This window comes from Pinus tabuliformis, chromosome 2_1, assembly GCF_031772625.1.
Source record: "Pinus tabuliformis cultivar Carrire ecotype Pingquan chromosome 2_1, CPIR1, whole genome shotgun sequence".
Lineage (NCBI taxonomy): Eukaryota > Viridiplantae > Streptophyta > Pinopsida > Pinales > Pinaceae > Pinus > Pinus tabuliformis.
In genome coordinates, this window is record NC_142299.1 from 239,907,976 (window position 1) to 239,920,634 (window position 12,659).

Consider the following 12,659-nt stretch of genomic DNA (forward strand, 5'->3'; position numbering starts at 1 on the left):
TTCCAAACATTTGTTCACTATCTCTATTTTCCTGTCAGATTGAGGATGATAAGATGAGCAATGAGCTAATTGAGTACCCAAACAAGAAAATAGTTTCGTCCAAAAATTTACAGTGAAAATGGGATCTCCGTCACTTACAATAAGCTTTGGGTTTCCATGTAGCTTTTGAATTGTTTCCATAAATGTAGTAGCAATTGTATTGGATTTAAAAGGATGATATAATGCACAAAATTGTGCATACTTGGTAATTATATCAACTACCACCATGATGACACTCTTTCCTTCAGACTTGGGTAAACCTATGATAAAATCCATTGAGATCCTCCTCCCAACGCTAACTTGGAATGGCTAAAGGTTGTAACAGACCTGGGGTCTTAATTGTCTCAACTTTATTTTGTGGAAAACCAAACATTCTGCCACAAACTTCTAAATATCAGATTTAAGGCCATCCCAAAAAAAATCCTTCTTGACCTTGTGGTAAGTTTTTAAAAATATTGAGTGCCCTCCTAAGGGGGAGGTGTGCAATTCCAAAAGAATATTTGTTTGAGTTGGGAATTCTTACAAAGATATAAGCGATCTTTGTACCATAATGAATCATTTTTCCAGCTAAATGTATCAGATGTACTAGGATCTTGTTGGGACTTTTGAATGAATGTCCACACTTCTTCATCATTTTCCATTTATCCCTTGCTTCGGTTATCCAATTTGGTTGGATAATAGAAATGACACAAATCAATGCTTCCACATCATCATCCTTTCTTGAGAGTGCATATGCAACAACATTTTATTTCCCTTTTTTGTAGATGATTTCAAAGTCATAACCCAATATCTTTGTGACCCATTTAAGTTTCTCTTCTAAAGATAATCTTTGTTCCAAAAGGTAAGACTATCATGATCTGCTTTTACCTTGAAGTGCCTTCCCATTAGGTAATGTCACCATTGCTTTAGTGCATTTAGTATTGCCAACATTTCCTTCTCATAAATAGGTTTGTGTAAATACTTTCCTTTTATTGGACGACTTTCAAAGGAAATGGGTCTTCCTTCTTGCATTAAAACAACATCAATTCCATTTCGTGGGCCATCACATTCCACAATAAAAAAATTGTGAAGTCTGGCATAGCTAAGACCGGTTCTTGGAACATTGCCTCTTTAAGATGTTCAAAGACCTTAGTTGCTTCTGGAGTCCAAGAAAATGCATCTTTCTTTAGTAATGTTGTTATAGGTGCTGCTATTCACCCATAATTTTTAACAAACTTGTGATAATACCTTTTCAAACCTAGAAATCCTTGAAGATTCTTTATTGTTGTGGGGATTTTCCATTCCTTAATGGCTTTAATTTTTTTAGGGTCTACCTTAACACCCTCATGAGATACAATATGACCCAGATATTCCACCTCTTATACTCCAAAGAAACATTTGGAGGCTTTTGCATATAATTGTTTCTCCTCTAATAGTTTGAGCACCCTGTCAACATGGTTAACATGATCCTTCCAAGACTTGGTGTAGATTAGTATATCAAAAAATACTAACACAAATTTTCTAAGGAAGGGTTTGAAAATGGAATTCATCAAACCTTGAAATGTGGAAGGTGAGTTGGTAAGGCCAAAAGGCATGAAAAAAAACTCATAATGACCCTCATGAGTTCTAAATGTTTTTTTTTTTTTTTTTCAGAATGCCTTCAGTATTCATTCTAGTTTGATGATATCCTGAACGAAGATATAACTTGGTGAAGTAAATTGCTCCATGCAATTAATCCAACAATTCATCGATGGCAGGAACAGGAAATTTTTCTTTAATAATGAGCTTGTTGAGCTCACTATAATCCGGACACATGCGCCATGATCCATCCTTCTTATGCACCAATACTACTGGAGTAGACAAAGAAACTTGATTGGGTTGAATTATACCGACCTCTAGCATTTCTGCAACCATACATTCAATTTCACTCTTTTGGGCATAAGGATATATGTAAGGCTGATGTTTGGAGGAACACTTCCTGGAATCAAATGAATAGCATGATCATGATCATGAATAGGTGGGAGGCCTTCGGGAGTCTCAAATACCTTGGAATGATTTTCTAAGACTTTTTGGAGATCTGGAGAAATAGATGATTTTTATATTTGAACCTCCAATGAGCATAATTATGCAATTATGCCCTATTGTTATTTCTTTAGAAGCTTTTTCATGCCATTAGAGATGATTATCTTTTCTGGTTTCCCTATGATACCCCTTAATTCAACTTCCTTTCCTTCCCAAAATAAATTCAAGAAAAGTTCTAACCAGTGGACTCTTAGTACAACATCAGAACCACCCATTGGAATGGAAAGAATTGGACTATTCAATACATATTCCCTATGGTTAGTTTGATATTTTGACACTTTCCAGAGAAACTTATAGTTCCTCCATTTGAAACCATCACTTGACACTCTGGTGCTAAATATAGGAGGTAATTCAATTCCTTGGCTATCTTACAATGAATAAAATTATGGGTACTGCCCAAAACAATCACCACTATTACCATTTTCTTCTTGATATGTCTTTATATCTTGAGAGTTTGAGGAGTGGTAATTCCTGCCAATGCATTACAAGATATGGTCGGATTCATTTCTTCTTTCTCTAGGGTTGGTTCCTGGTGTATATCCTCTTATTTTGACATTTCTTGTTCCTTTTCTTCCTCCTCTTCACAATCTATGTAAAATAATTTATTCTCAACACACTTATGACCTTGAGTGTATTTTCTATCACAACTGTAACAAATCCCTTTTTCTCTTTTTTCCTCCAATTGTTGCAGCGTCAACCTTGTACATTGTGGAAGGCTAGGAGAAGCAACACTTCCATATTTATAGTTGTGAGTGTTAAACTTCCTTGTTGCAATAATTTTTCTTTCAACTTGTCTTGCCACCCTGAATGCCTTCTCCAATGAATCAGGTTCCCAAACGCAAATGTCATGTTGGATGTTGTCCTTTAAAGTCCCTGTGAATACATCAATCTTATGCTCCTCTGGAATATAATTTACCCTGATATTCAATTTTTGGAAGTCCTCAATGTGCTCTTCCATTGAATCCTTGTGTTTGAGATTTATCAATTGGCTAAACAAGGTGTTTCTCTTTGTATCCTCATAATGTGATATCAGTTCCTTCGTAAAATTTGACCAAGTGATAAGTGGTTACGAGAAAAAAGCCATCAATACCATACAAATTGATTAGGTCCTAAATATAAAGATGTAATGCGTAACTTTTGTGTGTGTTGCAAATATGGAGATAAAAGTATTTCTCCATTTGTAGTATCCATGTTACCGGATCCTTGCCATCAAACTTCCTCATATCGATCTTTGGAATATGGTGGGTCTTCAATCCAAATTTAGAGTCTCTGAAATCATGATTAACATTCCTTTTGTTCTCATCATGAGTTTCATCAAATACCTTTTCTCCATTTAGAAGCATTTATTGTAGCAACTTGGTCAAACCTTCCATCTAGGCTTCCATGTCTGCTTTTAATCCATTCTTCAAAGCTTCTACATCTACATTTAATCCATCCTTCAAGCCTTCTACGTCTGCTTTTAATCCATCCTTCAAGACTTCCATGTCTACTTTTAATCCATCCTACAAAACTTTCATGTTTGATTTTCAACCATTCTTCAAACCATCCATCTTAGCTTCCATTTCATTTTTGGTTACTCTTTGAGAGTGTTAGGTCCCTATACTACTAGTGTAACCCCTTATTGTTATTAGTACAACCTCTTTATTATATTTTTGTGCCCATGTAGTCCCCATATTGTTATTATTGTGCCCCATAGAAGCCCACTATTGTTATTATTGTGCCCTTACATTATTATTGTTATGTCGGCTCTGATTATATTATGACCCCTTAGACTACTATATATAGAAAGGAAGTCTTGTCATTTGTATCATACAAGAATTGTTCATTTGTGTAATGTAAAGGAGGTTTCCCCCTTGAAGAGCCTGGTTTCTAAGTCGTTGATCTATCTTTTCTATCTTTTTGTGAGCTGGTTTAATAACATTTGGTATTAGGGCTTTGGATTCTAGGGTTTCGCTGCTCCAAACAAGTCATCGTGGAATTTTTGATATAAATTTTTTGCTACTAAGTTTCAGAAGCTAAAACGAAAACCCATTTTAGAAGAATTCATTCTGAACCTCGGGTCCAAATTTCAGATCTTGTCTCACTATATTTTCAGAAATATGATCTGAGAAAGTTAGGGTTTTTGAAAGCTCCAGAATTTCATCTAAAACAGGTCATCGTGGAATTTTCGCTATAATTTGTTTTCTACGAAGGTTCAGACTCTAAAATTAAAGCCCATTTGAGAAGAAATCGTGGTGAACCTCGGGCCTAAATTTCAGATCTTGTTTCGCTATATTTTTTGGAGATACAGTCCAAGACATTTAGGGTTTTTGCACGCTCCCGAATTACATCCCAAACAGGTGACCTGGGAAAAAGCATCATAACTGTCTCTCTGAGCATCATATTGAAATTGCGTGAGAAGTTACAGAAAGAGGACACACTGTAGTTTTATTTGTATATTTTTCAGATCCAAAGGTCAAAACAGTGACACGTGGAACTTCATACAAGTTCGCTCTTCTAAAAAGGTATATAATCAAGTCATCTTGGGAGATTGTGCATAACTCTTTCTTGGAGAATCCAATTTTGATCAAACTGGTGGCATTAGAAACAGGACTTATAGGGCTACTACAGGTAGAAATTTTAGAACTGGAAGATCTAAAATTACAGAGTTACAGTCATTTCAAGATTGAGCTCCTAAAATCAAGAAAGGCAATATGAGGAAGATTTATGGCAAGGATCCGGTAAATTGGATACTACATATGAAGCAATATTTTGATCTACATGAGGTGCAACTGTTAAAAAAGGTACGTATTGCATCTTCATATTTAGAAATGGATCAATTTTTGTGGTATAAAGGGCTTTGTTCTCGTAAACCACTTGTTACGTGGTCAATTTTCATGGAGGAAATGATAGCACATTATGAGGATACAAAGAGAAACACCTTTTTTAACCAATTGATAAATCTCAAACAAAAGTGTTTAATGGCAGAGAACATTGAGGACTTTCAAAAATTGAATATAAGGGAAAATGATATTCTAGAGAAGCAGAGGATTGACGTCTCCATAGGGACTTTAAAGGATAACATTCAACATGAGGTTCGTCTTTGGTAACCTGATTCATTGGAGAAGGCATTCAGGTTGGCAAGAAAAGTGGAAAGCAAAATTATGGCAACAAGGAATTCTACCCCTCACAACTACAAAGATATAAGTGTTGTTTCTCCTAGCCTTCCACAACCTACAATATTGACACCACAACAATTGGAAGCAAAAAGAGCAAAAGGACTTTGTTACAATTGTGATACCAAATACATTAAAGGTCATAAGTGTGTTGAGAAGAAATTATTTTACATTGATTATGGAGAGGAGGAATAAAGGGATCAAGAAACATCAAAATAAGAGGATATACACCAGGAACCAACCCCAGAGAAAGAATCAATGAATCTGATCATATCTTGTAAAGCATTGGCAAGAATTACCACTCTTCAAACTCTCAAGATAGAAGGACATATCAAGAAGAAAAAGGTTCAAGAAGTGAAAGATCACATCGAGAAAGAAGAAATGAATCCGACCATATATTATAATGCATTCGCCGGAATTACCACTCCTCAAACTATGAAGATAGAAAGACATATCAAGAAGAAAAATGTTCAAGAAGTGAAAGATCACATCGAGCATCAAGAAATGAATCCGACCATATCTTGTAATGCATTGGAAGAAATTACCACTTCTCAAACTCTAAAGATAGAAGGACATATCAAGAAGAAAAAGATTCAAGCAGTGAAATATCACGTCGAGCATCAACAACAAGTTCTCCAACTTTTAAAGGATAATGCCACTTTAGTGCAGAATCGAATGAAGAAACAGGCAGATCAACATTGCAGTGAAAGAAGTTTTGATGTAGGCGATTGGGTATTTTTAGGGCTACATCTCAAGCAAGCTATTTATGAGAAGAAAATGTTGGAAATACTACATGCACTTAAGAAATGGCGACCTTACCTAATGGGAAGACACTTCAAGGTAAAAATGGATCATGATAGTCTTAAATAATTTCTAGAACAAAGATTATCTTTAGAAGAACAGAAAAAATGGGTCAAAAATATGTTGGTTTATGACTTTGAAACCATCTACAAAAAAGGGAAGAAAAATGTTGTTGTAGATGCACTCTCAAGAAAGGATGAGGATGTGGAAGCATTCTTTTGTGCTATTTCTATTATCCAACTAGATTGGATAAACGAAGCAAGGGATGAATGGAAGAAGGATGAAGAAGTGTGGTCACTCATTAAAAAGTTGCAGAAGATCCCAGTTCAAACAATATTACCAAAACTTAACAAGGAACGAAAAATCATATTGGAACTTGGAGAAGTCACAGAAACAAGAACCCGACAGCTACGAAATCAATCAATTTCAGAGTATCTCATCAAGTGGAAGAACTTACCCGCTGAAGATTCCACATGGGAGGACAAGAATTTATATACATCAAGAACTACTCAAGCATTGAGGACAACACTTTTTGAAGGAGAGGGGCATGTTAGGTCCCTATACTACTAATGTAACCCCTTATTTAGAAATCGAAGAACCCACAATAAAATCATTTTACTCGAAAAATTTAGGGTGAAGATAGCAAGAAGAGCTGCAAACCTTCAATTATCATAACTATTTAAATCTCGCAACTGAGCTCTTCTACTATCAACATTCAAAATAGTCCTGATGATGGATCCCTGTTGGGATTTGAAACGTTGACGTAAAAATGGTTTTTACTATGGGTTCTCTGATTTCTAAGTTACAAGATATTAACCACAGAGGTCTTAAATCCATAACCCCTTATTGTTATTAGTACAACTCCCTTATTATATTGTTGTGCCCATGTAGTCCCCATATTATTATTATTGTGCCCCATAGAAGCCCACTATTGTTATTATTGTGCCCTTACATTATTATTGTTATGTCGGGTCCTATTATATTATGACCCCTTAGACTACTATATATAGAAAGGAGGTCTTGTCATTTGTATCATACAAGAATTTTTCATTTGTGTAATGTAAAGGAGGTTGCCCCCTCGAAGAGGCTGGTTTCTAAGTCGTTGATCTATCTTTTCTATCTTTTTGTGAGCTGGTTTCATAACAGAGAGAGTGAAATTTGTTGCGCTTGGTGTCGTAATTTTGATATATCATGTTGCAGTTCTTCCTCTTCTTCATGCATCATAGTAGATATTTCTAGTTGCTTACTAGGTATTTCCATTTTCTTGCTTCGAGTCATTTTGGAATCAAACAATGAAATTTATGCTTCACTATGCCCCTTGAACCTCTTCAAACTAATTTTTCAAACAAAACGTATGCAAATTTTAAAAAAATAAACACATTTTTCTTGCTTTGTAGGAGCTTGATATTAAATCTGTTGTAGCTTTGTAATTTCAGATCTACAAGGTCTAAACTTTTATGTTGTGGTAACCCTCTAAGTCTTCTTTCCAACTCCACAAGTCATACTGAGATTGGATTCTTTAAGAGATAGTTATGCCCAATCTCCCATGATGACCTGATTATAGACGGTTTAGTAGAGCGAACTTGTACAGAATTCCATGTGTCACTGTTTCAACCTATGACTCTGAAAATGATACAAAACAAACTAAATTATGCACAATTTTAGCCACTTCTAATGAAATTCAATTGATGCTCATAGAGAAAGTTATAATGATTTCCCCTGGGTCACCTATTTGAGACTAAATTCTAGAGCCTACAAAAAGCCTAACTTCCTTGGATCATATCTCCACAAATATAAAGAAACAAGATCTAAAATTGTTACACAACATTCACCATGATTTCGGCTCCACTTGATCCAAATGTTAGCTTCAAAAGCCTCGTATAAGAAAAGTTACAGTGAAAATTCCAAGATGGCCTATTTGAAGAAGCGAAACACTAGAATTAAAAGCTCTGATACCAAATGTTATGCAACCAGCTCATAAAATAAAATAAAATATAGATCGACTACTTAATAAATATCCTCTTCAATGGGGAAACCTCCTTTACATCACATAAATGAACAATTCTTGGATGATACAAATGATAAGACCTCCTTCGTATATATAAGAGTTTAAGGGGTCACAATATAATTAGATCCTACATAAAAAATAATAATGTAAGGGCACAACAATAGTGGGCTTCTATGGGGAAGAACATTAACAATATGGGGGATACATGGGCATAACAATAACAATAGGGGACTACACTAACAATAACATTAAATTTGATACACTATTATTATAGGCACCTAATAATTGTTGTCCATGGAGGACCCAAGGAATATTGTTCAAGCCAGTCAATATCAATGTTGGCTAAAGGCCATGAATGAAGAATGGACTAGAGAGAGAAAAATCAGACTTGGGAACTTGTTCCAAGACTTGCAAACAAGAATGTCATTTTCACAAAGAGGGTTTTCATAAATAAGTTAACTGATTGTGGAAAAGTGGTAAGGAATAAGGCCAGATTGGTATGCAAATGTTATGCTCAAGTAGAAGGATTGAATTTTGATAAGACATTTGCTCTTGTTGCTAGATTAGAAGCAATAATAATTTTTTTGGCATATGCTTGTTTCAAGAAATTCAAAATCTATCAAATGGATGTCAAATCTTCTTTTCTTATTGAGAGCTATAGGAAGAAGTTCACATAGAGCATCCAAAAGGATTTCATTTGACATACAACCCATATTATGTTTGCAGACATAAGAAGGATTGGATGGCCTTAAGCAAGCCCCTCGAGTTTGGTATTCCAAGCTAGACAACTACCTGATCAAGTGCGGATTTAAAAGAGGAGAAGTTGACAACGATTTATATGTCAAAGAAAAGGATGGAAAACTCATTTTGGTGGTAGTATATGTTGATGATATAATATTTGCAAGTAATTCATATTTGTTGAATAATGAATTTGTAGCTGATATAAAGGCAGAATTTGAGATGTTCGTGCTTGGAGAGCTATCATATTTCCTTGGATTGCAGATAGCGCATAGCCCTAAAGGCATTTTTATTTCTCAAGGAAAGCATCTAAAGGAAGTGCTAAACAAATTTGGAATGGAATAATGCTCTTTAGTGAGCACTCCAATGGTGACAACTTGCAGTTTTAGTAAGATGGATGAATCTACAGAACTGGACCAGACCTTATATAGATCCATCATTGGAAGCCTTTTGTATTTGAGAGCTTCAAGGCTAGACATCATGCAAGTTGTTGCAATAGTTGGAATATTTCAAGAAACTCCTAGAAAAATCCATCTCCTTGTAGCCAAAAGAATTCTCAGATATTTCATAGCAACAATGAACTATGGACTATGGTACCCAAGAGGTAATGATTTTTCATTTACTATTTATATTGATGTTGATTGGGCAAGTGATATAAATTATCAAAAGAGCACAAGTGATGGTGCTTTCTTTCTTGGAGAAAGTCTAGTTTCATGGCTGAGCAAGAAGAAAGCATCCATCTCTTTATATATAGTTGAAGCTGAATATATTGTAGCAGCGTCTTGTTGGGCTCAGCTTTTTTGGATGAAGAAAACTTTGCAAGATGTAAAAGTGTTTTATGATCAATCAATCCCCATTATTTGTGACAACACAAGTGCAATCAACATGTCAAAGAATCCAGTCTTTCACTCTAAGACCAAGAATATCCCCATCAAGTATCATTTCTTGAGAGAGCAAGTTGCATCTCGGATTGTGAAACTAGAGTATGTACCTACCAAAGAGCAAGTTACTGATATCTTCACTAAGCCACTTCCTAGAGAATAGTTTGAGTATTTGAGGCAAATATTGGGAGTCATTCATTTTTCCTCCCTTCACTAGCTCCTCCTCCAAGAGGAAGCAAGGAAGTTGGTATATTTTTTCAGCATATCAAAGTGAAGCTTCCAAGTCCACAACGATCAACATGACAGAGGAATATTTATTTACCAGAGAAGCATGGTGACAGGGGGAGCATGTTGGTGTCTTTTCCATTGATTTCAAAGGGGGAGAGATCTAGTGAAATCAAACAAAATTAAAACTGAGGGAGAGATATATGGAAGGAGAAATCTAAAGTGGGAGAAATCTGTTAAGCACATCAGTAGAAGTTTAACTCAGGGAGAGAAACACTCATGTTTTTCTAAGGGTGTTCCCAGAAGAGAAAATTGTTTTTTATTTGATTTCGGTGTTGTCGTGAATGCTAAAGGGGGAGAATATTGGAAATATGTTGTCATTGACGTCAACAAGTGTCAGTATGTGGTAGTAGGAGGCACAAGTGTCAAAGATGGAGTAGGTTCCAGGCATAAGAAGAAATATCTAGGTGCAAAAAATAACATAGAGTTTGAAGCAATTTTTTAATGCAGTATATGATCTCAAAGGCCACATCGGACCCACTCAACTGGAAAGAACTCTTAAAGAGATTTCCAACAATATAAGGAAGTATGAAAAGTGCTTTCTGTATCAAAAGTTAGAGCCAGTCAAATATCTATCACCCCGAGTTCAAAATAAGAGAGTTAGTAGAGCTTTTGGTGGATGTTTAGAACACAACCAAAGTTGGCACAATAGCCAAGACTGGAAGAGCCTCTAAGCGAGAGCTCCGTGTAAACATGGCAGCAGAATGTTGGCAGGAAAGTGGAGCCCACGTAGTAGTGGAATCCCAGAAATCCCAGATGTAACAGAGTAAGTGGAGTTGAGCCATGTGGCGACGTTCTGACAACACTTAAAGTCAGCGCTTTCGAGAGAGGAAGTGATCATGGGAGGTGGTTTTATGCATAGTTGATCATGTAACATCAACGACGGAGATCTACCCTTATGACACCCCTTCCAAAACCAAAATCTACTCAGGAGTGGTGTCGAGGACAGTTTTTTGAACTCAGTGGTTTTTTATAATAACAAAGGAAATTGTCGCAAAACAAGACCCCAAAGGATATTTTCTCTCTCCTCCAAAAGGGCAAGTGGCACCTTGCGATTGGCTCGGTAGACAACAAAGGATGATGTAATCACCAGTCAATAAGAGGTGGAAACATGGCATGTATATATCAAATTTTTTGGCACCTAAGTGGGATTTTTCCAGGTGACATGTGTCACCACTTTGGAGGCGCCAGGTGTCCCTGATGATGTCAGCATGAATTCATCCCAGAGGGATCAGCCTGGAAGATTGATGGCAGCGACGAGTTGTAGAGTACCAAGACACGGTAGAAGTGGATAGAGCAGTAAGAAATTAACAGAAGGTTTGGCAGACCCTACCAACTAGCTCATCCTAGATCCTGAAATCCTGTAACTCTTAAAGAATTGAATTAAAAAGAAGAGTCGGGAGCCGAGAACCGTTAACAAAGGAAACAATGCCCCGAAAAGATTTAAAAGGGCTTAGCGCCCAGGATCTAAGTCGATGGTTGCAAAGACTAGTATTATGGCTAAGAAGCAGGAAAAGGAGCTAATGAAGGGGGATTATCCCCAAATTCAGTGGAACTGACAGTTTAGCAGTAAATTTGGTAGTTAATCCTACTTAATTGTAGATAAAGATAGAAAAAAGCACTGCTAAAACTTGTAAAAGTCTAGATTAGCTAAAAACTGCAGAAAAATTTAGTTTAACTTGCAGAGAATGGTTGTTGAGGTCAGATAACTTGTAGAACAAGTCCAAAGGACAAATCTAAACAATGAAAAATAAAAAAATTAAAGGCACATGCATAGATCTAATGCAAGATGCATGCCAAAATTAGCAAGCCAAAATTTCTTTATAAGCAGGCTTGTGTAAACAGTTTGAGACAGAGATCACGAGAGTTTGTATGAAGAATTGTGGGTAAGGTGAAGTTGTTGGTGTTTTCATAGTAATCAGAGATTGTTGTAGGTGTTTTTTTTTTTTTTGAAGTAGTGATAGAGATTTAATTTTTTTGAAAGTAGAGAAGGTAGTCATTGATCCTAGAGTGAAAATAGATGAAAGATGGAACAATGAATGTCAAAGAAAGTTATAGCTTGTTGATCAGGGGTTGGTTCTCCTTCCAGTGGGTACTGGAGAATAGTGTGGTTGTGGCTTCACTCAGTTGCAGATGATAAAGTAGGAAGTTGTAGCTTCCTACTGGTTGTAGCTAGAACATTTATTTTCAAGTTGTAGCTTTCCCTATTAATAAAATGGAGAAGCAGTTTATGAAGTTATTTGTTCCTTGAATATTCTATTGATTTCAGAAGTAGTTGTTTATCATATTTATTGTTGAAAGTTCTCTTTACTATCTTATTGTTTTCACACAAAGTAAAAGGAATTTTTGAATTGGTAAAATTGCTACAATACTAACTCACCCCCCCCCCTCAATATTGTCTTTGTTTCCAACAAACATAACACTTGACCAAACCAGTATGCTTAGCCTTACACAAATCAATATTTCGCAATCAAATCGACCAAGTTATCTTATCAAACCTTAGATGTCAGATCAAAACTAACATCAAAATCATAAAAGTTTATGCCAATATCCCTATGACAAACTTTTCAGACCAAATGTGAGGTGGAGCTCACATTCAAAAACCAAGTTAAACAACCTTTTATTAACTAAACATTATCCAATCTAAATTTATCAAGCCATCCTCATGATTATGGCATGAATCATTTCTTC